Genomic DNA, 27,280 nt, shown 5'->3' with positions numbered 1-27,280 from the left:
AAAAAAACAACTTATAACTATGTGTAGTGATGGATATTAACTGAACTTACTGTGGTAATTGTTTCGCCATATATACGTATACCAAGTCATTATGTATACCTTACATTAATACAATGTTGTATGTCAATTATACCTCAATAAAACTGGGAAGGGAGGAGTTCAATATCACCAATTCAGGGATATTGCATATTCCTTCCACTGCAGTTAGTTTATCTAATCCACTAGTATTTTAATAAAAATGTAAGAAATCTTTCACACAATCAAAGATATGAATGATAACAGTTTCATTCCTTTGACTGTTATTATCCGAAATATTTACTACTTGAACAGTGAGCAAAATGGTTTTCTTAAAGGTGAGGCTATTATTTATTTAGAATTGAGGTGAAGTTATAACACTGTTCAAGCAAACAAAAGGAATTTAGTCTAGTAAGACTGTTTCATATCATTTAGATTTCAATAATCTGTTTTTATTAAATAATGGGAAAAAACACTGCATGAAAAAAGCATCAATAACCTGGTCCATTATTTTGGCTAAGGGCCTCAGGAATGTAATTTTCCTTAAGATTAATGTTAACATCTGCCATTTATAATTGTTTCACATGGGGCTCTGTGGTGTTTAATGATTTTACATTTAAAAAATAAGTCATTTGTCTGGGGAGGTCAAGATGGCAGAGTAAGTGGACATGGAGCTCATCTCTCCCCATGAACACATCTAAAATACAGCCACATGTGGAACAATTCTACAGAAAACTGATTGGAACCTGGCAGAAAGACTCCTGGACAACCAATGCTGTAAGAAAGAGCCACAGGTAACTGGGTAGGGAGGGAAGAAAAGTAGTCGTGTCAGGACCTGTGCCCCTGGGAGAGGACTCAGAAGAAAAAGGAGCTTACAGACACCAACCCTAAGGAGTGAGTGGGGTCGAGGCACAGATTGGGTGTCCCAGTCTTGGGGTCCTATGTGGAGGAGAAGGCAAGCCCCCTTGTCTGGTTGGAGTGCTGCTGGGGAAGCCTGGACTCCACTCACGAGGAGCACACATGTGGGCTAGCCCTTGAGGCAGGGTGGAGAGGGGTCTGCCCTACCTGCTGCCAGGTTTCCCAGAAACACCTTGCCACAAGCCATTCATTCCATGCCACAGTGCAGCAATGGACCTGGGGCATCCACAACTGGGGAAAACACTCGACCATGGGACACAAAGGTGACCCGGTCCCTGGGCAGAGCCTGGGTAGGGTGGTGGTGGTCATTGCTGGTGTTTACTCAAGTGGCACCTCAGAAACTGCCCAATCTCTGATGGTGGCCCCTTCACCACAGCTAACCTCCTAACACCTGCCAAGAGTCCACATGGGATGCAGCAGCCCTGTGGATCAGTTCCACAAGAGAGCAGGGGTGACGGAAGCCAGAGGGCAGTGATCAGCATTGAGAGACAAAGAAGACTTGCACCTGAGGCTGCCTCTGAGTAGGGCTGCAGACACCTACAGAGGCAGTGCATCAGACCTCTGTCTATGTATGAGCCCCACTTGCTTCAGCACTTCCCTCCTCTAGGGCAAAGGTCCCAGTGCAGGGAGAGAGAAAAATGAACACTTAAATGGAACAAAGCCAGCTAGAGCCCAACACTCAGGACGTCTGCTTCAGCAACTTGGGATCAGACCCCACCCCTGACAAGATAGGAAGTTCCTACTCACACCCAGCACTGGCTCTGGCCCCTCCTTCTCCAGCTCAACCCCCTACCAATGTGATAGCTGCCAGCACACTCTGAAGAAAAACAGGACTGACATCCACATCAAATCCAACTCTCCCATAGAAGGCACTGGTCACACACAGTCTGTACAAGGACACTCCCACACAAGAACACCACTTCAAGACCACAGTAGGTAACCATTTCACCTAAATTCATAGAGACAGACAGTATGAAGCAAAATGGAAATGTGCAGTAACTACTCTCAATTGAAAAAGCAAGAGAAAACCCCTGAAAAAATAATGAAACAAGTAAGTAATTTACCAGATAAAGAATTCAAAACATTGGTAATATGAATGTTAACTGAATTAGGGAAAAGAATTGATCTAAACAGTGAATATTCTTAATAAGGAACTAAAAAAGTATTTAAAATATACCCAATCAAGAATGAATAATTCAATAGCTAAATTTTTTTTTTAAAAAAAGACTAAAAGGAATGAACAGCACACTAAATGATAATGCATAAGTGAGCTGGAAGAGAGAATAATGAAAATCACCCAATCAGAAAAGCAGAAAGAAATACAAATGAAAAAAAGAAGCAATCTATTGAGATCTCTGAGATAACATTAAAGTGCTTCACAACTGCATTATAGGGGTTCCAGAAGGAGAAGAGAAAAAGAAGTGTATCAAAAATGTATTTGAGGAAATCTTGGCTGGAACTTCCCAAACCTGAGGAAGGAAAGAGATTTTCAGGTATAGGAAGCACAGAGTGTCCCAAACAAGATGAACCCAAATAGACACACACCAAGACATATCGTATTTAAAGTGGCAAAGGGTAAAGATAGAATTCTAAAGGCAGCAAGGGAAAAACAAAGAGTCATATACAAGGAAATCCCCATAAGACTATCAACTGATTTCTCTGCAGAAAGTTTGCAGGCCAGAAGGGCCATGATATATTTAAAGTAGTGAAAGGGAAAAAAATCCCAACAGAAGATACTCTACCCAGCAGGATATAATTTAGAACAGGAGAGATAAAGAATTTCTCAACAAAAATAAACTCAAACTGGATTAAAGACCTAAATGTAAGGCCAGACAGTATAAAACTCTTAGAGGAAAACATAGGCAGAAAACTCTTATGAAATAAATCACAGCAAGATCCTTTTTGACCCACCTCCTAGAGAAATGGAAATAAAAACAAAAATAAACAAATGGGACCTAATGAAATGTAAAAGCTTTTGCACAGCAAAGGAAACCGTAAACAAGACGAAAAGACAACCCTCAGAATGGGAGAAAATATTTGCAAATGAAGCAACTGACAAAGGATTAATCTCCAAAATTTACAAGCAGCTCATGCAGCTCAATATCAGAAAAACAAACAACCCAATCAAAAAATGGGCAGAAGACCTAAATAGACATTTCTCCAAAGAAGATATACAGATTGCCAACAGACACATGAAAGAATGCTCAACATCATTAATCATTAGAGAAATGCAAATCAAAACTACAATGAGATATCATCTCACACCGGTCAGAATGGCCATCATCAAAAAATCTAGAAACAATAAATGCTGAAGAGGGTGTGGAGAAAAGGGAACACTCTTGCACTGCTGGTGGGAATGTGAATTGATACAGCCACTATGGAGAACAGTATGGAGGTTCCTTAAAAAACTACAAATAGAACTACCATACGACCCAGCAATCCCACTACTGGGCATATACCCTGAGAAAACGATAATTCAAAAAGAGTCATGTACCAAAATGTTCATTGCAGCTCTATTTACAATAGCCAGGACATGGAAGCAACCTAAGTGTCCATCAACAGATGAATGGATAAAGAAGATGTGGCACATATATACAATGGAATATTACTCAGCCATAAAAAGGAATGAAACTGAGTTATTTGTAGTGAGGTGGATGGACCTAGAGACTGTCATACAGAGTGAAGTAAGTCAGAAAGAGAAAAACAAATACCGTATACTTACACACATATATGGAATCTGAAAAAAAAAATGGTCATGAAGAATCTAGGAGCAAGACAGGAGTAAAGACACAGACCTACTAGAGAATGGACTTGAGGATATGGGGAGAGGGAAGGGTAAGCTGGGACAAAGTGACAGAGTGGCATGGACATATATACACTACCAAACGTAAAATAGATAGCTAGTGGGAAGCAGCTGCATCGCACAGGGAGAACAGCTCGGTGCTTTGTGACCACCTAGAGGGGTGGGATAGGGAGGGTGGGAGGGAGGGAGACGCAAGAGGGAAGAGATATGGGGACATATACATATGTATAACTGATTCACTTTGTTATAAAGCAGAAACTAACACACCATTGTAAAGCAATTATACTCCAATAAAAATCTTAAAAAAATAAATAAATGTCTTTGAATAAGTGAAAAGAAAAAGAATTTCTCCAATAAGGAAAAACTAAAAGAAATCAGCAATACTAAACCTACTCTAAAAGAAATGTTAAAGGGTCTTCTATAAATAAAAAAGTAAGAATCTATAGGAAAGGGAAAAATCCCTCAAGGAAATGCAAATATATAATAAGGACTGAGGATCAACCACCTAAACAAGCCAGTATGTAGATTAAAAGAAAAAATTTTAAAAGCAACTATAACTACATTAAAGGGATAAGCATGAAGATATAAAATAAGACATCAAAACACAAAATATGGGGGATGGGAGTAAAAAAGGTAGATCTTTTAGAATGTGTTTGAACTTAAAATAACTACCAGTTTAAACAAGTAGGTATAACTATAGGTCAACATATATAAACTTCGTGGTAACCACAAATCAAAAACCTAAACTAAATGCACAAAAACTAAAAAGAAAGGAATACAAACATACTGCTAAAGTTAACCAAAGTTTCCTTCAAACCACAAAAGAAACAAAAAGAAGAAAAGACCTACAAAAACAACCAAAAACATGTAATAAAATGACAATAAGTACATACTTACCAGTAATTACTTTAAATATCAATGTACTAAATGCTCTGATCAAAAGACATAAGGTGGCTTATCAGATAAAAAGACAAGACCCATCATAATACTGCCTACAAGACACTCAATTCAGGGCTAAAGACACATACAGATTGAAAGTGAGGGGATGGAAAAAGATATTTCATGCAAATGGAAATGACAAGAAAGTGGGGGTAGTAATACTCATATCAGATGAAACAGACTTTAAGACAAAGGCTATAAGAAAAGACAAAGAAGAGCATTACATAAGGATGGAGGGATCAATAGAAAAAATATACTTGTTAATGAGAGGAGAAATAACAACTGATACCACAGAGAAACAAAAACTCCTTAGAGAATACTATGAACAGTTCTATGCCAAAAAATTGGACAACCTAGAAGAAATGGACAAATTTCTAGAAACATACAACCTACCATGACTTAATCAGGAAGAAACAGACAAAATGAACAGATCAATCATTAGTAGTGAAATTGAACTTATAAATTAAAAAAACTCCCAACAAACAAAAGTCCATGAATGGACAGCTTCACATGGGAATTCTATCAAACATATAAAAAGAACTAATAACTGTCCTTCTCAAAATATTCTCAAAAATTGAAGAGGGCAAAACACTCCCAAATTCATTGTAAAAGGCCACCATTACTCTGATACCAAAACCAAAAACAGTACAGAAAAATAAAATTGCAGACCAGTACCTTTGATGAATATAGATGCAAAAGTCCTCAACAAAATATTAGCAAACAGAATCCAACAATATATAAAAAGGATCACGTACCTTGATCAAGTTCAGTTTATTCCAGGAACACAAGGATGGTTCAACATTGGTAAATCAATCAACGTGGTACACCACCTTAACAAAAGAAAGGACAAAAATCACATGATAATTTCAATAGATGCAGAAAACACATGTGACAAAATTCAACAGCCATTCATGACAAAAACTGTCATCAAAGTAGGTACAGAGGAAACATATCTCAACATAATTAAGGCCATTTATGAAAAAAACCCAGCTAACATACACAATGGTGAAAAACTGAAAGCCTTTCTTCTAAATTCAGGAGTAAGACATTATGCCCAGTTTCACCACTTCTGTTTAACATATTTTGAAAGTCTTAGCCAGAGAAGTCCGCTAAGAAAAAAAAGGCATTTAAATTGGAAAAGAAGAAGTAAAAGTGTCACTATTTTCTGATGACAAGATACTTTATATAGAAAACCCTAAAGGCTCCACCTAAAAGCTATTAGGATTAATAAATTCACCAAAGTGTCAGGAGACAAGATTAATATACAGAAATTGGTTGCTTTTCTATACTCTGATAACTGTCAGAAAAAGAAAGCAAGAAAACAATTTTGTTTAAAATCATATCAAAAATAATTAAAAACCTAGGAATAAACTTATCCAAGGAGGTGAAAGTCCTATACTCTAAAAACTATAAAACAGTGATGCAGGAATTTGAAGATGATACAAAGAAATGGAAAGATACCCCATACTCTTGGCATATTCTTGGATTGGAATAAATAATATTGTTAAAATGGCCATACTACCTAAAGCAGTCTATAGTTTTAATGCAATCCTTATCAAAATACCCATGTTATTTTTCATAGAATCAGAACGCATAATCCTTAAATTCATATTTAACCACAAAAGACCCCAAAATGCCAAAGCAACCTTCAGAAAAAAGAATGGAGTTAGAGGTATCACACTCCCAGACTTCACACTATATTACAGCTAATTTAAAAAGCATGGTACTTGTACAAAAAGAGACAGAGACCAGTGGAGTGGAAAAGGGAGCCCAGAAATAAACCCACATACTTATGGTCAATTAACCTATTGCAAAGGAGGCAAGAACATACAATGAAGAAAAGAGAGACTCCAATAAGTGGTGCTGGGAAAACTGGACAGCTACATGTAAAAGAATTAGATTAGAACATTTCCTCACACTTAGCACAAAAATAAACTCAAAATGGATTAAAGACCTAAATGTAAGACCTGAAGCCATAAAACTCCTTGAAGAAAACATAGAACATTCTTTAATGTAAATTGTTGCAATATTTTTCTGTATCTGTCTCCTAAGGCAAACGAAATAAAGGCAAAAATAAACAAATGGGACCTAATAAAACTTAAGAGCTTTTGAGCAGCAAAGGAAATTATCAACAAAATGAAAAGACAACTGACAGAATGGGAGAAAATATTTGCAAATGATATGACCAACAAGGGCCTAATATCCAGAATATAAAAACAGCTTATACAACATTAAAAAAAAAAACCCAAACAAAAAATGGACAGAAGACCTAAATAGACATTTTTCCAAAGAAGACATGCAGATGGCTAAGGCACATGAAAGAATGCTCTACATCACTAATCATCAGAGAAATGCAAATCAAAACAATGAGATATCTCCTAATTTCTGATAGAATATGGCTATAATCAAAATGAACAAATGTTGGCAAGGATGTGGAAAAAAGGGAACCCTTGTACACTGTTAATGAGAATGTAAATCGGTAGAGCCACTATGGAAAACAGTATGGAGGTTCCTCAGAAAACTAAAAATATAACCGCCATATGATCCAGCAATTCCACCCCTGGGTATATATCCAGAAAAAAAAGCACATAACACTAATTTGAAAAAATATGTCCACCCCAGTGCTCATAGCAACACTATTTACAATAGCCAAGATATTCAAGCAGCCTAAGTGTCCATCAACAGGGTAATCGATAAAGAAGAAGCAGTACATATATACAATAGAATATTACCTGGCCGTAAAAAATCATGAAATTTTGCCGTTTGCACCAACATGTATGGACCTAGAGAATATTATGCTTAGTGAAATAAGTCACACAAGAGAAAGACAAATACTATGTGCTATCACTTATATGTGGAATCTAAATATAATACAAACGAATATATATGCAAAATGGAAACAGACTCACAGATACAGAAAACAAACAAGTGGTTACCAAAGGTGAGAGGAAAGGGTAGAAGGGCAAATTACAGTTGTGGGATCAAAAGAGATAAACTATGTATAAAGCAGATAAGCAATAAGGATATATTCTATAACACAGGAAATTATAGCCATTATCTTGTAATAACTTTTAACAGCGTATAATCTGTAAAAGTACTGAATCACAATGCTGTACATCTGAAACTAATATAATATTTTCAATCAACTATATTTGAATTTTTAAAAATGAAAATAAAAAAATAAGTCATTGTTTTCTAATCAGAAATACAATAACTTTTTGTTATACAATTTGGAAAATACAAAAACTATAAAGAAGAAAATGGAACTCGCCTATTATCCTACCACCCTGAGAGAAGTTTTGGAAACATTTCACGAATACGCATACATATTTTGCAAAACTGATCATGATGCGTAAGAGCCAAGAGCTCACAAGCCAGTAAGGCAATGGGTGAGGGGCAACGGTCAGGCATGCTGGGGATTGTGACCAACCAGGAAGCACAGGCCAGGTTTCAGGGAGCTGAGCCTCCTCATCTCCAGACCACTGATGCTTCCAGGTGGGTGTGGCCTGAGTGTGCCAAATCTCCAGGATTTTAGGGAGGACCTGAAAATAAGGTTCTTTTAAAGAGGTATATCCTGGTTTTTAAAATATTGGCAACTAGTTAAAACAATTAACACCATGCAAGCTAAACTAAACAAATCTACAGTCTAGATTCCACAAAAGAGATTTTTACCTCTTCTATTTACTCTTAATATCCTACCTTTTTCACTTAACTTTACCAACTGAGCATTTCCCCTATATCCTTAAATAGTCTTTCTAAGCATAAACTTTCATTTGAATGGCAATTCAGAATTAAATCATAGGCATGTGTCATTATTTATACTGCTGTATCCCTAATATTTAGACAACATATTGTTTCCTTTCTGTTATCCTTACTAATGCTTTGATGAGCGTTTCTATATATAAACCTTTAGAAATACAACTGTATCTGTATTTATTAACTCCTAGAAGTGGTATTACTAGCTCCTAACACAGTAACAATTTTAAGGTACATATAGTTAAATTGCTTTCAAAATTGTTATAGCAATTTTCCCTCCCACTAGCAATATTTTAGAATACCATATCTATAGCAGTCTTACCATTACTTCGTATTACTTTTCTGTTTTTAATTTCAGAAATTTAACAGGTGAAATAATGTTGTAACAGCATTTTTACTTAAGAGTTTGGGAAGACTTTAAACTGGGAACATTTTTCTTTTTCATGGAATCACTTTACTTCATAATCCAATGATAATCCATGAGAAAAATAATTATCTAGACAAAACAGTGGCTCACTAATAATTGCAGGAGAACAGAGTAAAAGTCACCTTGCTAGACTGTAGTTTAATGCTCATACACATTCCATTCCTTTCATTTATTCAACTTTGGGGACTGATTAAGCCAAGAAACAGCTAAGGAAAACGACTGTGTTTTTGAAGCATAAATGACAATGCATATTTCAAAGTGTAAATGTCTCTTGCTTTGCAGGGCCAATATATTTCAGCAAAACTGGCTGTAAAGTGAATCGTGTTTCCCTACAGACTTTTGATATAAAATCAGCAATATGTTGTTTTAGCAAGAAAAAGATGACTAACTTCAATAAAAAAATAGCTTAATTATAAATAAAGATTACCAAGTTGTGAGATGTTGCATGGATTCATTTATATTTGAGAGCCTATAACGTGCCAGCATCATGCCAGGACTGAGGATGTAGCAGACAGACACTAAAACAAAATGTCATATCTTATAGCACTTTCCAAGCTTTGAGTTCATGCCTCACTTGAGGGACTTACAGCCCATGCTAAGAGCTAAGTTTGGTATCACTTTGTCCCTAGTTCCCAGGATGAGTAGCTCTCTTCCTATGCTGTAATTGTTTATGAGATATAATACAATTAAATACAAAGTTGGAGTTTACAGGCAGATGTCACTATGCAGTACAGGTCATATACTCCTTTCTTAGATGGAGATGTTGATATCACAATGCACTTGATCAGTTTTTTAAATTTCATTTTTTGCTTAAAAGAATTGTCTTCAAATGAAGAAGACTTTATCTTAGCTAAGAAGTTATTCCTAACATTCCCAAGTTCACAAAAGTACTTATCAAATAACTACTAATGCAAGACACCATAGATGCTGGGATTTTGACTGTGACGGTCAAGCATGTATAGGCACTGCTTTTACGGAATTTGTATTTCACTAGGAGATTCAAACCAAAAAATGAATAAACAAATGAAGTAATTATATATTGTCATAGTACTATAAAAGAATGAATCTACTATAGGCAGGATGAACAGGAAAAGCATCCTTGAGAATATTAATTTTTATCTAGGAGACTCACATGTGAAGGTTGGAGGTAATCATGTTCCAAGCAAAGGAAGAAAGAGATCTGAGGCAGGAAAAAGGAGATCTATTTGAAAAATGAAAGAAGACTGGAGTTCAGCAGGAAAGGAGAAGAGAGGCAGGAAATATATTAGGGAAGATACCAGGGCCAGATCCTTTAGGGCCTTGTAAATCATAGTAAGGAATTTAGATTTATTCTAAAAAAAAAAAAAAAAAAAAAGGAGAAACCATAAGAGAAACAACAACCAAAAAAAAAAAGGAGAAACCATAAGAGAAACAACAACCAAAGGTCTACACGACAAGTGGATGGTGTTTTGTGGGGGCTGTACTGGTTTTCCAGGCTAAAATTTATAACAGAGATATAGGACAAACTAAACTTTACCACTTGTATTAGAATGAGTATTTTAAAGATAAAGGGCCAACTGTACTCAAGACTGAACGAAAATATATGTGATTGTACAAAAGAACCCAAAGAACATGTGAATAAGTAGCATGTGACTGCAGAAGAAAGACTTCCATCTCTAACTTTTCTGGAGGTAGAGAAGTTCACCCTGCAGACATGGCTGGGAACCCAGAACATGAGCGCTGGAATAGTAAAAGTCTCATTGCAGGCCATATGCATAAAGGATATTCTGCTGTGAGCATGGAATTGAAAGGCACCCAACCAAACTAGGGTGGAGTGGCAGTGCAACCCTAGAAAAAAATGCATTTTGATGTGAGCTCAGGTGTGGGTGACTATTTTCATAGTATTGTTTCAAGCCCCATGAAGGGTGTAATAAGCTTTATTTGATTTGTAATTTCTGGCATAAATATTTGGAAACAATCCATATAATTCCTGTAATCACAAATGACTGTATATGGCTTACTCAAACAAATATATACACGGGATTTTTCCTTATTAAAAAAAATGATTAGGGGGCTTCCCTGGTGGCACAGTGGTTGAGAGTCCGCCTGCCGATGCAGGGGACACGGGTTCGTGCCCCGGTCCGGGAAGATCCCACATGCCACGGAGCGGCTGGGCCCGTGAGCCATGCCGCTGAGCCTGCACGTCCGGAGCCTGTGCTCCGCAACGGGAGAGGCCACAACAGTGAGAGGCCTGCATACCGCAAAAAAAAAAAAAAAAAAAAAAAAAAGATTAATAGAAAACAGTTCTTAAATTATCATTAACTTTGTTTGGTCTTTTATTTTTTTCCATCTCCCATGTATCTCTAACGCGGTTGGTGTCAATTTTTATAAGTTAATAAGTGTTCTTTAAAATCTACTACTACTCCTTCTTCCAAGGAACTCATTTAACGTGTTGCTTTTTATGACAAAAGACATTAAACTTCTTAATCTCAAATGGTGATTAGTGGGAAAAAAAGTGGAAAAACAAAGGTGCATTAGTGGAAAGCTATTGTCCAATCATAATAATGAACTCAATTAATTTTGGGGCCGGGCTTCCCTGGTGGCGCAGTGGTTGAGAGTCCGCCTGCTGATGCAGGGGACACGGGTTCGTGCCCCGGTCTGGGAAGATCCCACATGCCGCGGAGTGGCTGGGCCCGTGAGCCATGGCTGCTGGGCCTGCGCGTCCGGAGCCTGTGCTCTGCGACGGGAGAGGCCATGGCAGTGAGAGGCCCGCATACCGCAAAAAAAAAAAAAAAAAAAAAAAAATTGGGGCATCTACATTCTCTGTAGGACCAGGGGTTTTATTATGTAGAGGAAATAATAGAGAAGCTTTAGGAAAAAACCTTTCATACATCCCCAAAAATAACCACCATACTACCTCAAAGAAGCAAAGACATGAGTCCCAGGCTGGAGGGAAACTGCTGAACTTAATATCCTGTGTCATTTCCCATGGTATTATGTTTGCTTATGCCAAATGGATATGGCCATTTTTAGCTCAGATTTTCAATGGTTTATTTTTTCATCTCATCTGTGCTCAGATGTACAATTTCATCTGTTCACACCTGCATAAAAAACATGTTGGTTGTGTAGAAAACTGTTACTGCTTCTACCACATGGGACTGGAGTATTAAATGCCTAACAGGCCAGTTGCTTCCAAAGAAAGCAAAAGATTCATTAGGATTTAGACTCCCTTTATGATTGCCTAGTACAAATGAAAACTCCTTTGTTCTGTTTGTGCTAACATTTCTTCTCTAATCCTTTCACCAGAATTTTTATGCCTTATGAGATGAACTGCTTTATTGGTAACTTCTACTAGGACAGATAAAATTCTGCTTCATGATTTAGTTAAATAATTTCTCAAGAGTGATTTATGGGGGAAAATATCCAAGATTAAGGAATATCTTTCCTAGATCTTGATGAGAGACTTACAATACAACTAAAATCCATATTCAGCTCCAAAGTTAAGTTCACTTTAAAAAGCCAGCCTTTGATTTTTACCCTCAGCTGTGAATACAAAACCAACAGCATCTTTGGTTTCAGTTACATAGAGGTTCACAAGAAGAGCCTATATCTGCCTCCGTGAATTTAACATCTTCAACAACCACACTGAAGAAATTTGAGTGAAGTTTGTTTCTAAACCAGAAATGTACCCCTTCTATCACAAGTACCAGATAGTGGAGACATATGTGTATTCATTCATGAACACAAACATGTATCAGGCTCACTGGACAATGGTGAATATAACAAGACTTGGTGCCTGCTTCTGTGAATCTTATAATGAGAAAGTTTGACAATTAGGAAATCACACAAATAAATACAAAATTGCAATTGTGATAAGCAAATCATAGGTAAGTTGCAGGGTAAACAGAATATAGAGCAGTGAGATCTAAACTAGCCTGTGGTTGGTAGGTGACTTCCAAGTGTAAGTGACATCTGAGCTGAGAAGTGAAAAATATTTAAGAGTTAAATAGGAAAGGTAGGGATGGTTAGAGAATATTAGGGAACTTGTTTCTTATGGCAAGGGGCATGATTCTCTGAGAGACAGCAAGAAGACCAGAAAAGAATGAGTAAAGAGAATGTGGGAAAGCCACAATGGATGAGGTTGGAAGGGTAGACAGGCCCTTTATTTTCAAGGTCCTTCATGCTGTTTTAACAAGATTTTGTGTGTGTGTGTGTGTGTGTGTGTGTGTGTGTGTGTGTGTATATTTAGCCCATATCCATGGGTTCCATATCAGTGATTCAACCAATCATGCACTGAAAATGTTTGGAAAAAAATTCCCAAAATTCAAAACTTGAACTTTCTGTGTGCCAGCAACTATTTATACAGCATTTACATTGTATTTACAACTATCTGCATAGCATTTACATTGGTATTATAAGTAATCTAGAGATGATTTAAAGTATATGGGAGGAAAGTTACAAATTGACTAGCCCATTTACCAGAAACTTCAGTAGATGTTTTACGTGACTTATTTCAACAACAACCTGTAAGTATGTATTATTCCTCACGTTTTACATACAAGTGTTCACTTTCCCTGGAGCCTCTCTACTTGGCTTCACTTCTTGATACATTCAAAAATTTGGTCACAAACCAGGTGAGTTTCTTGGATATTGCAATAAACACATGGAGCTCACAGTATAATAGAAAAGACAGACTTTAAAGAGGTGGTTTCAATAGCAATGAGTGCTGTGAAGGAGAAGTTTAGATTGCTATAGGAACACATAGTGGGGAGGCCTCGACTCATCAGGGAGATGGAAGATCAGGGAAGGCCTCCTTGAGAAAGTGACTCTTGAGCTGAAACCTGAAAGACAAATAGCATTTTACTATGTGAAAGTATAAGCGTGGGAGGAGAGAACAGGGTCATCAATCAGAAATATTAGGTTGTGTGAATACTCAGATTCCATGGAGGATATGGCCATGCAAGGAACTGAAAGAATGTCAGTTTGACAGAAGCAGAATAATTTTTTAAAGAAAGTCACAAATGAGGCTAAAGAGTAGGTAGGAACTGGATCATCTCAGGACTTACAGCCACTTGAGGGACAAGGGACTTTTTCTTAAAGACAATGGGGAGGGGGTAGGGCAAAGGATTTCAGACATTTTAAGTAATTCCTATACCTAGGGATTATCATAGCTCTTTCCTAGCTCCCTGCTATTCTAAAATATGCTACTTACATCTAATGGTCTTAGTGGAATAGAAAAAAGTGGGTACTCACGTCTAATAGTCTTAATGGAATAGAAAAAAGTGGGAAATTACAATATCCCTGTGGCTATCTATCTGTCTATCTCTGTCTTTCTATCTCTCTATCTCTCTATCTCTCTATCTATCTATTTATCTATCTATCTATCATCTGCTTACCTAACTATCTGTCTATCTTCTGCATGTTGCCAGCTCTTGGCTTTTGGTTTTGTTTCTTTGATTTTTTCTGCCAGAAGAGATAACTTCCAATCTCTGTGTGGATTTTAGTCCTGATCAAACTGCCAATCACACTCCCCCTGCCCTAATTTCTGTGGTTCCTTCTCTATTATATCACTGCTTACAACAAAATCAGTGCTCCCTGGACATGTCCACTTTCAGTCAAAAGAGAAAAGTGCACACGTTTGCTTGGAAAATTGTCTCTTTACATTAGCAAATTTGACTCTAAACTGGCAAATATGGCTTTAAACATTTAGAAAAATGTATTTTAGTCAAATATCTGATGGAAGTTTACATCTAGCTAACACACACACACACACACACACACACACTATATATATATATATATATATATATATATATATATGCCTCATTGTTATACATTGGCCATGCCTAGAATCTGCATAGTTTATAGAAATGTAATCAGCCCAAAGCCATGACAGGAATTGAGCATGTATCAGCAAGAGCTGTGAAACAACATACAATCACAGTTCAGAAATGAGCATTTATGTTACTGAATGCTGCAAATGCACAGGCCTCAGATTTCTTTTCTCAGTCATGAAAAACCCTACTCAAGTATGCATGTTCAAGTAATAGCAATTGAAATCTGTTTAAGTTCCAGTTATTTACATAATTATCCCCAAGAAAAATGGGCCCTATGAACTGAGAGCCTCTGCTTACATTTGCTCAAGTAGTAACACATTTCTGAATGCCTATATTGCTTTGAGAAGAAATAAGACCATTGACCTTCATTTATGGCAAGCCAAGAGGTGTGTCTTCTCCACACCTACATTACCACCAGCCACCACAGACCCCAAAAGAACAAAGGACAAAACAGATGAAACTAGGGGTACATGTTTAAAGTGTGAATATCAGCATCAACATAGAAAATCCAAGTTCTATGAAATTTGATGGATCTAATTAATTTAGAAGAGTGTTTTGAATTTTTTCTCTTTAGCCTGAAGACTTCATTCAGGATCACAGCTTCTGAGGGGAGCTTCAGATGGCAGAAGAGTAAGACATGGAGATCACCTTCCTCCCCACTAATACATCAGAAATACATCTACATGTGGAACAACTCCTACTGAACCCCTACTGAATGCTGGCAGAAGACTTCAGACCTCCCAAAAGGCAAGAAACTCCCCACGTACCTGGATAGGGCAAAAGAAAAAAGAAAAAACAGAGACGAAACAATAGGACATGCACCAGTGGGAGGGAGCCATGAAGGAGGAAAGGTTTCCACACACTAGAAGCCCCTTCGTGGGCGGAGACTGCGGGTGGCGGAGGGGGAAGGTTCAGAGGCGCAGAGGAGAGCACGGCAACAGGGGTGCAGAGGGCAAAGCGGAGAGATTCCCACACAGAGGATCGATGCCGAACGGCACTTACCAGGCCGAGAGGCTTGTCTGCTCACCCGCCGGGGCGGGCGGGACTGGGAGCTGAGGCTCGGGCTTCAGTCAGATCGCAGGGAGAGGACTGGGATTGGCTGAGTGAACACAGCCTGAAGGGGGCTAGTGCGCCACAGCTAGCTGGGAGGGAGTCCGGGAAAAACTCTGGACCTGCCTAAGAGGCAAGAGACCATTGTTTCGGGGTGCGCAAGGAGAGGGGATTAAGAGCAACGCCTAAACGAGCTCCAGAGACAGGCGCGAGCCGCAGTTAACAGCACAGACCCCAGAGACGGGCATGGGACGCTAAGGCTGCTGCTGCCGCCACCAAGAAACCTGTGTGCGAGCACAGGTCACTCTCCACACCTCCCTGGCGGGTAGGCTGTGTAGCCCGCCACTGCAAGGGTCCCGGGATCCAGGGACAACTTCCTTGGGAGAACGCACGGCGTGCCTCAGGCTGCTGCAACATCCCACTGGCCTCTGCCACCACAGGCTCACCCCGCATCCGTGCCCGTCCCTCCCCGTGGCCTGAGTGAGCCAGAGCCCCTGAAGCAGCTGCTCCTTTAACCCCATCCTGTCTGAGCGAAGAACAGACGCCCTGAGGCAACCTACACGCAGAGGCGGGGCCAAATCCAAAGCTGAACCCCGGGAGCTGTGCGAACAAAGAAGGGAAAGGGAAATCTCTCCCAGCAGCCTCAGCAGCAGATTAAATACCCACAGTCAACCTGATGTACACTACATCGGTGGAATGCCTGAATAGACAACAAATCATCCCAAAATTGAGGCAGTGGACTTTGGGAACAACGATATATATATATTTTTCCCTTTCTTTTGTTAGCATACTTTTTAGCACTTTTAATTATTGTGGGATTTGTGTTTTTGGTTTGGCTGCTCTCTTTTTCTTTTAATACTTAAAAAATTTTTTTTATTTTAATAATTATTTATTTTAATAACTTTTTATTCATTTTATTTTTTCCCTCCATTCCTTCCTTCCTTGCTTCCTCCCTCCCTACCTCCCTACCTCTCTCTCTCTCTCTCTCTCTCTTTCTTTCTTTCTTTCCTTTCTCACTTTTATTCTGAGCTGTGTGGATGACAGGATCTTGGTGCTCCGGCCAGGCGTCAGGCCTGTGCCTCTGAGGTGGGAGAGCTGAGTTCAGGACATTGGTCTAGCAGACTTCCCAGCTCCACGTAATATCAAACAGCAAAAATTTCCCAGAGATCTCCATCTCAATGCCAAGACCCAGCTCCACTACAATGACCAGCAAGCTACAGTGCTGGACACTATGCCAAGCAACTAGCAAGACAGGAACACAAACCCACTCATTAGCAAAGAGGCTGCCTAAAATCATAATAAAGTCACAGACACCCCAAAACACACCACCAGACGTGGACTTGCCCACCAGAAAGACAAGATCCGGCCTCATCCACCAGAACACAGGCACTAGTCGCCTCCACCAACTAGTGGAAGCCTACACAACCCACTGAACCAACCTTAGCCACTGGGGGCAGACACCAGAAACAACAGGAACTACACACCTGCAGCCTGCAAAAAGGAGACCCCAAACATGGTAAGTTAAGCAAAATGATAAGACAGAGAAACACACAGAAGGTGAAGGAGCAAGGTAAAGACCCACCAGACCTAACAAATGAAGAGGAAATAGGCAGTCTACCTGAAAAAGAATTCAGAATACTGATACTAAAGATGATCCAAAATCTTGGAAATAGAATGGAGAAAATAAAAGAAATGTTTAACAAGGATTTAGAAGAACTAAAGAGTAAACAAACAATGATGAACAAAACAATAAATTAAATTAAAAATTCTCTAGAAGGAATCAATAGCAGAATAACTGTGGCAGAAAACAGATAAGTGACCTGGAAGATAAAATAGTGGAAATAACTACTACAGAACAGAATAAAGAAAAAAGAATGAAAACAATTCAGGACAGTCTCAGAGACCTCTGGGACAACATTAAATGCACCAACATTCAAATTATATCGGTCCCAGAAGAAGAAGAGAAAAAGAAAGGGAATGAGAAATTATTTGAAGCAATTATAATTGAAAACTTCCCTAATATGGTAAAGGAAGTAGTTAATCAAGTCCAGGAAGTGCAGACAGTCCCATACAGGATAAATCCAAGGAGAAACACGCCAAGACACATATTAATCAAACTATCAAAAAAATCAAATACGAAGAAAAAATATTAAAAGCAGCAAGGGAAAAGCAGCAAATAACATACAAGGGAATCCCCATAAGATTAACAGCTGATCTTTCAGCAGAAACTCTGCAAGCCAGAAGGGAGTGACAGGACATATTTAAAGTGATGAAAGGGAAAAACCTACAAGCAAGTTGACTCTACCCAGCAAGGCTCTCATTCACATTTGACAGAGAAATTAAAACCTTTACAGGCAAGCAAAAGCTAAGAGAATTCTGCACCACCAAACCAGCTTTACAACAAATGCTAAAGGAACCTCTCTAGGCAGGAAACACAAGAGAAGGAAAAGACCTAAAATAACAAGCCCCAAACAATTAAGAAAATGGTAATAGTACCATACATATCGATAATTACCTTAGAAGTAAATGGATTAAATGCGCCAACCAAAAGACACAGACTGGCTGAATGTATACAAAAACAAGACCCGTATATATGCTGTCAACAAGAGACCCACTTCAGACCTAACGGCACATACAGACTGAAAATGAGGGGATGGAAAATGATATTCCATGTAAATGGAAACCAAAAGAAAGTTGGAGTAGCATTTCTCATATCAGACAAAATAGACTTTAAAACAAAGACTACTACAAGAGACAAAGAAGGACACTACAAAATGATTAAGGAATCAATCCAGAAAGAAGATATAACAATTGTAAATATTTATTCACCCAACATAGGAGCACCTCAATACATAATGCAAATGCTAACAGCCTTAAAAGGGGAAATCGACAGTAACACAATCATACAAGGAGACTTTAAGACACCACTTTCACCAATGGACAGATCATCCAAAATGAAAATAAATAACGAAACACAAGTTGTAAATGTTACATTAAACAAGATGGACTTAATTGATATTTATAGGAAATTTGATTGAAAAACAACACAATACACATTCTTCTCAAGAGCTCATGTAACATTCTCCAGGATAGATCATATCTTGGGTCACAAATCAAGGCTTGGTAAATTTAAGAAAATTGAAATCATATCAAGTATCTTTTCCGACCACAACGCTATGAGACTAGATATCAATTACAGGAAAAATTGTGTAAAAAATACAAACACATGGAGGCGAAACAATACACTATTTAATAATCAAGGTATCACTGAAGAAATCAAAAAGGGAATAAAAAAATACCTAGAAACAAATGACAATGAAAACACGACAACCCAAAACCTATGGGATGCAGTGAAAGCGGTTCTAGGAGGAAAGTTTATTGCAATACAATACTACCTTAAGAAACAAGAAACATCTCAAATAAACAACCTAAGCTTACACCTAAAGCAATTAGAGACAGAAGAACAAAAAAACCCCCAAAGTTAGCAGAGGAAAGAAATCATAAAGATCAGATCACAAATAAATGAAACAGAAATGAAGGAAACAATAGCAAACATCAATAAAACTAAAACCTGGTTCTATGAGAAGATAAACAAAATTGATAAACCATTAGCCAGATTTATCAAGAAAAAAGGGAAGAAGACTCAAACCAACAGAATTAGAAATGAAAAAGGAGAAGTAACACTGACACTGCAGAAATAAAAAAGATCATGAGAGATTACTACAAGCAACTCTATGCCAATAAAATGGACAATCTGGAAGAAATGGACAAATTCTTAGAAATGCACAACCTGCCAAGACTGAATCAGGAAGAAATAGAAAATATGAACAGACCAGTCACAAGCACTGAAATTGAAACTGTGATTAAAAATCTTCCATCAAACAAAAACCCAGGCCCAGATGGCTTCACAGGCGAATTCTATCAAATATTTAGAGAAGAACTAACACCTATCCTTCTCAAACTCTTCCAAAAGATAGCAGAGGGAGGAACACTCCCAAATTCCTTCTACGAGGCCACCATCACCTTGATACCAAAACCAGACAAGGATGTCACAAAGAAAGAAAACTACAGGCCAATATCACTGATGAACATAGATGCAAAAATCCTCAACAAAATACTAGCAAACAGAATCCAACAGCACATTAAAAGGATCATACACCATGATCAAGTGGGGTTTATTCCAAGAATGCAAGGATTCTTCAGTATACGCAAATCTATCAATGTGATAAACCATATTAACAAATTGAAGGAGAAAAACCATATGATCATCTCAATAGATGCAGAGAAAGCTTTTGACAAAATTCAACACCCATTTATGATAAAAAACCCTGCAGAAAGTAGGCATAGAGGGAACTTTCCTCAACATAATAAAGGCCATATATGACAAGCCCACAGCCAACATCATCCTCAATGGTGAAAAACTGAAAGCATTTCCACTAACATCAGGAACAAGACAAGGTTACCCACTCTCACCACTATTATTCAACATTGTTTTGGAAGGTTCATCCACAGTAATCAGAGAAGAAAAGGAAATAAAAGGAACCCAAAGTGGAAAAGAAGAAGTAAAGCTGTCACTGTTTGCAGATGACATGATACTATACATAAAGAATCCTAAACATGCTACCAGAAAACTACTAGAGCTAATCAATGAATTTGGTAAAGTAGCAGGATACAAAATTAATGCACAGAAATCTCTGGCATTCCTATACACTAATGATGAAAAATCTGAAATGGAAATCAAGAAAACACTCCCATTTACCATTGCAATGAAAAGAATAAAATATCTAGGAATAAACCTACCTAAGGAGACAAAAGACCTGTATACAGAAAACTATAATACACTGATGAAAGAAATTAAAGATGATACAAATAGATGGAGAGATATACCATGTTCTTGGATTGGAAGAATCAACATTGTGAAAATGACTCTACTACCCAAAGCAATCTACAGATTCGATGCAATCCCTATCAAACTACCATTGGCATTTTTCACAGAACTAGAACAAAAAATTTCTCAATTTGTATGGAAACACAAAAGACCCCGAATAGCCAAAGCAAACTTGAGAACGAAAAAAGGAGCTGGAGGAATCAGGCTCCCTGACTTCAGACTATACTACAAAGCTACAGTAATCAAGACAGTATGGTACTGGCACAAAAACAGAAAGATGGAACAGGATAGAAAGCCCAGAGATAAACCCACACACATATGGTCATCTTATCTTTGATAAAGGTGTCAGGAATGTACAGTGGAGAAAGGACAGCCTCTTCAATAAGTGGTGCTGGGAAAACTGGACAGATACATTTAAAAGTATGAGATTAGATCACTCCCTAACACCATACACAAAAGTAAGCTCAAAATGGATTAAAGACCTAAATGTAAGGCCAGAAACTATCAAACTCTTAGAAGAAAACATAGGCAGAACACTCTGTGACATAAATCACAGCAAGATCCCTTTTGACCCACCTCCTAGAAAATGGAAATAAAAACAAAATTTAACAAATTGGACCTAATGAAACTGAAAAGCTTTTGCACAGCAAAGGAAACCATAAACAAGACCAAAAGACAACCCTCAGAATGGGAGAAAATATTTGCAAATGAAGCAACTAACAAAAGGTTAATCTCCAAAATATACAAGCAGCTCATGCAGCTCAATATTAAAAAAACAAACAACCCCATCCAAAAATGGGCAGAAGATCTAAATAGACATTTCTCCAAAGAAGATATACAGACTGCCAACAAACACATGAAAGAATGCTCAACATCATTAATCATTAGAGAAATGCAAATCAAAACTACAATGAGATATCATCTCACACCAGTCAGAATGGCCATCATCAAAAAATCTAGAAACAATAAATGCTAGAGAGGGTGTGGAGAAAAGGGAACCCTCTTGCACTGCTGGTGGGAATATGAATTGGTTCAGCCACTATGGAGAACAGTATGGAGGTTCCTTAAAAAACTACAAATAGAACTACCATATGACCCAGCAATCCCACTACTGGGTACATACCCTGAGAAAACCAAAATCCAAAAAGAGTCATGTACCAAAATGTTCATTGTAGCTCTATTTACAATAGCCTGGATATGGAAACAACCTAAGTGTCCATCATTGGATGAATGGATAAAGAAGATGTGGCACATATATACAATGGACTATTACTCAGCCATAAAAAGAAACGAAATTGAGCTATTTATAATGAGGTGGATAGACCTAGACTCTGTCATACAGAGTGAAGTAAGAAAGAAAAAGACAAATACCATATGCTAACACATATATATGGAATTTAAGAAGAAAAAAAAAATGTCATGAAGAACCCAGGGGTAAGACAGGAATAACGACACAGACCTACTGGAGAACGGACTTGAGGATATGGGGAGTGGGAAGGGTGAGCTGTGACAGGGCGAAAGAGAGTCATGGGCATATACACACTAACAAATGTAGTAAGGTAGATAGCTAGTGGGAAGCAGCCGTATGGCACAGGGATATTGGCTCGGTGCTTTGTGACAGCCTGGAGGGGTGGGATAGGGAGGGTGGGAGGGAGGGAGACACAAGAGGGAAGAGATTTGGGAACATATGTATATGTATAACTGATTCACGTTGTTATAAAGCAGAAACTAACACACCATTGTAAAGCAATTATACCCCAATAAAGATGTTAAAAAAAAAAAAAACCTGCTTCGGTAAATACACAGCATCATCAATAATTTCTCAAAGTGTTTCCGGAAGTTCCTGGACAGCTACCCTATCTGCACTTGCTGCCTCTCCACTTACTTTTACATTGTGAAGTTTGGCTCTAACCTTGAACTGATGAAACCAGCCATGGCTGGCATTAAAAGGTTTGCCCTCTGGGGAAAAAAAAAAAAAAAAAAAGAATAAACAAAATAGAGTTATAGGAAAGAAAAAAAATTAATGAAAAAGAAATGAAGGAAACAATAGGGAAGATCAATAAAAGTAAAAGCTGGTGCTTTGTTTTTTTGGAAGTACGCGGGCCTCTCACTGCTGTGGCCTCTCCCGTTTCAGAGCACAGGCTCCAGACGCACAGACTCAGCGGCCATGGCTCACGGGCCCAGCTGCTCCGTGGCATGTGGGATCTTCCTGGACCGGGGCACGAACCCATGTCCCCTGCATCGGTAGGCGGACTCTCAACCACTGCACCATCAGGGAAGCCCACAAGCTTGTGCCTTGAGACGATCAATAAAATTGATAAACCATTAGCCAGACTCATCAAGAAAAACAACGGAGAAGACTCAAATCAATAAAATTAGAAACGAAAAAGTAGTAACTACTGACACTGCAGAAATACAAAGGATCATGACAGATTACTAAAAGCAACTCTATGCCAATAAAATGGACAACCTGGTAGAAATGGACAAATTCTTAGAAAAGCACAGCCTTCCAAGACTGAACCAGGAAGAAACAGAAAATATAAACATACCAATCACAAGCACTGAAAATGAGACTGTGATTAAAAATCTACCAGCAAACAAAAGCCCAGCACCAGACGGCTTCACAGGCGAATTCTATCAAACATTTAGAGAAGAACTAACACCTATCCTTCTCAAACTCTTCCAAAAGATAGCAGTGGGAGGAACACCTCCAAACTCATTCTATGAGGCCACCATCACCCTGATACCAAAACCAGACAAAGAAAGAAAACTACAGGCCAATATTACTGATGAACATAGATGCAAAAATCTTCAACAGAATACTAGCAAATAGAATCCAACAAAACATTAAAAGGATCATACACCATGATCAAGTGGGGTTTATCCCAGGAATGCAAGGAATCTTCAATATAGGCAAATCAATGAATGTGATACACCATATTAATGAATTGAAGAATAAAAACCATACAATCATCTCAATAGATGCAGCAAAAGCGTTCAACGCAATTTAACACCCATTTATGATAAAAACCCTCCAGAAAGTAGACATAGAGGGAACTTACCTCAACAAAATAAAGGCCATATATGACAAACCCACAGCCAACATCATCCTCAATGTTGAAAAACTGAAACCTTTTCCACTAAGATCAGGAAGAAGATAAGGTTGCCCACTCTCACCACTATTATTCAACATTGTTTTGGAAGGTTCATCCACAGTAATCAGAGAAGAAAAGGAAATAAAAGGAACCCAAAGTGGAAAAGAAGAAGTAAAGCTGTCACTGTTTGCAGATGACATGATACTATCCATAGAGAATCCTAAACATGCTACCAGAAAACTACTAGAGCTAATCAATGAATTTGGTAAAGTAGCAGGATACAAAACTAATGCATGGAAACCTCTTGCATTCCTATACACTAATGATGAAAAATCTGAAAGAAAAATTCAGGAAACACTCCCATTTACCATTGCCACTAACAGAATAACATACCTAGGAATAAACCTACCTAAGGAGACAAAAGACCTGTATACAGAAAACTATAAGACACTGATGAAAGAAATTAAAGATGATACAAATAGATGGAGAGATATACCATGTTCTTGGATTGGAAGAATCAACATTGTGAAAATGACTCTACTACCCAAAGCAATCTACAGATTCAATGCAATCCCTATCAAACTACCATTGGCATTTTTCACAGAACTAGAACAAAATTTCTCAATTTGTATGGAAACACAAAAGACCCCGAACAGCCAAAGCAATCTTGAGAAAGAAAAACTGAACTGGAGGAATAAGGCTCCCTGACTTCAGACTATACTACAAAGCTACAGTAATCAAGGCAGTATGGTACTGGCACAAAAACAGAAATATAGATCAATGGAACAGGATAGAAAGCCCAGAGATAAACCCACGCACATATGGTCACCTTATCTTTGATAAAGGTGTCAGGAATGTACAGTGGAGAAAGGACAGCCTCTTCAATAAGTGGTGCTGGGAAAACTGGACAGCTACATGTAAAGAACGAAATTAGAACACTCCCTAACACCATACACAAAAATAAACTCAAAATGGATTAAAGACCTAAATGTAAGGCCAGATATTATAAAACTCTTAGAGGAAAACATAGGCGGAACACTCTGACATAAATCACAGAAAGATCCCTTTTGACCCACCTCCTAGAGAAATGGAAATAAAAACAAAATTTAACAAATTGGACCTAATGAAACTGAAAAGCTTTTGCACAGCAAAGGAAAACATAAACAAGACGAAGAGACAACCCTCAGAATGGGAGAAAATATTTGCAAATGACACAACTGACAAAAGATTAATCTCCAAAATTTACAAGCAGCTCATGCAGCTAAATATCAACAAAACAAACAACCCCATCCAAAAATGGGCAGAAGACCTAAATAGACATTTCTCCAATGAAGATATACAGATTGCCAACAAACACATGAAAGAATGCTCAACATCATTAATCATTAGAAAAATGCAAATCAAAACTATAATAAGATATCTTGTCACACCAGTCAGAATGGCCATCATCAAAAAATCTACAAACAATAAATGCTGGAGAGGGTGTGGAGAAAAGGCAACCCTCTTGCACTGTTGGTGGGAATGTAAATTGATACAGCCACTATGGAGAACAGTATGGAGCGCCCTTAAAAAACTACAAATAGAACTACCATATGACCAAGCAATCCCACTACTGGGCATATACCCTGAGGAAACCATAATTCAAAAAGAGTCATGCACTACAATGTTCACTGCAGCTGTATTTACAATAGCCAGGACATGGAAGCAACCTAAGTGTCCATCGACAGTTGAATGGATAAAGAAGATGTGGCACATATATGCAATGGAATATTACTCAGCCATGAAAATAAACGAAATTGAGCTATTTGTAATGAGGTGGACAGACCTAGAGTCTGTCATACAGAAAGAAGCAAGTCAGAAAGAGAAAAACAAATACTGTATGCTAACACATATATATGGGATTAAAAAAAAATGGTCACAAAGAACCTAGGAGCAGGACAGGAATAAAGACGCAGACCTACTAGAGAATGGACTTGAGGACATGGGGAGGGGGAAGGGTAAGCTAGGACAAAGTTAGAGAGTGTCATGGACATACATACACTACCAAATGTAAAACCGATAGCTAGTGGGAAGCAGCCGCATAGCACAGGGAGATCAGCTTGGTGCTTTTTGACCACCTAGAGGGGTGGTTTAGGGAGGGGGGGTGGGAGCGAGATGCAAGAGGGAAGAGATATGAGGATATATGTATATGTATAGCTGATTCACTTGTTATAAAGCAGAAACGAACACACCATTGTAAAGCACTTATACTCCAATATAGATGTTAAAAAAATAATAATAATTCAGCTTCTGATGCCAAAACTTATCCCTGAGTCTTGTTAGCAGTTTGCAATCCCCTTGCCATGATAGTCACTCATGAACCAAAACAGAGGGGGGAGATAATGGGTCTGCAGTTAACAGAATGTTAGAGTTTATTAGAATGACTTTGCAGATATTTTTAGAGAATCCTTTTTAAGGTTTTTATTTTCGTTATTTTTTTTCCATGTAAGGTGACTGAGTCAGACAAACATGGAGGCTCAGAGTAATACTCTGTTTAAATGGAGCTCTGAAACCTTGACATAATCTGAAAACAGGTGCAGGATTGATCATGGAGGAGGATGAGCACAGATAGTAGTTTCCAGATGCACAGTAAGAAGGACAAATGGAATTCACCTTTCCATTGTCCATTCAACTCTGATTGGATGTTGACAGGATGTTAATGCAAAAATCTGCCCTGTTCTAATGGACCCTAGACTCATAGTCACTTATATATATTCCTATCTAAGGAGCAGACCTAGGCATCGAAATCTAGCATTCTGTCATCAGCCATGGCTGAAAAATAAGCTTGGCTGCAGTCTAGCCCAAAGAGCTGGGCATGTATCTGAACAGCCAAGAGTAAGTCGTGAAAATTGTTTTAAACTCCCTTCTTAGTCAATGATTCTTCCTCAGAAACCTCAGCCATTTTAGGGATGGCCAAGTGGTATTGGAACTCAGAGCTTCCATCTTCCACTAGAATATCTGAACCTAGACAGCTCCTAGCGTGACATGCCCAGTACCGCAACTTCAAAGCTTATTATCTGGCTGGTAAAACTGTATGCTATACATACACTACCAAAGGTAAAATAGATAGCTAGTGGGAAGCAGCCGCTTAGCACAGGGAGATCAGCTCGGTGCTTTGTGACCACGTAGAGGGGTGGGATAGGGAGGGTGGGAGGGAGGGAGACACAAGAGGGAAGAGATATGGGGACATATGTATATGTATAACTGATTCACTTTGTTATAAAGCAATAACTAACACACCATTGGAAAGCAATTATACTCCAATAAAGATGTTAAAAAAAAATAAAACTGTATGCTACTTAAGACACTGGGAGAATGAACCATCAAGACTCATAGATAAACCTGAAAGTGAACCAACTCTGTCCAGTGTCTAGCATATAATAGAGGCTCAAAAAACTTATTTAATTATTAAACTTCCAAGTTTTAATGGGAAGTCAGTCCAAAACCATATTTCCTGCACCATCAATTACCAGCCTAACTTCCTTGGCCTAATCATAAGATATGCCACTGTTTCAGAACAGATTTGTTACCAGC

The sequence above is a fragment of the Delphinus delphis genome, chromosome 3 (genome assembly GCF_949987515.2).
Source record: "Delphinus delphis chromosome 3, mDelDel1.2, whole genome shotgun sequence".
Taxonomy (NCBI): Eukaryota; Metazoa; Chordata; class Mammalia; order Artiodactyla; family Delphinidae; genus Delphinus; species Delphinus delphis.
Note: the sequence above shows the minus strand (reverse complement) of the source record.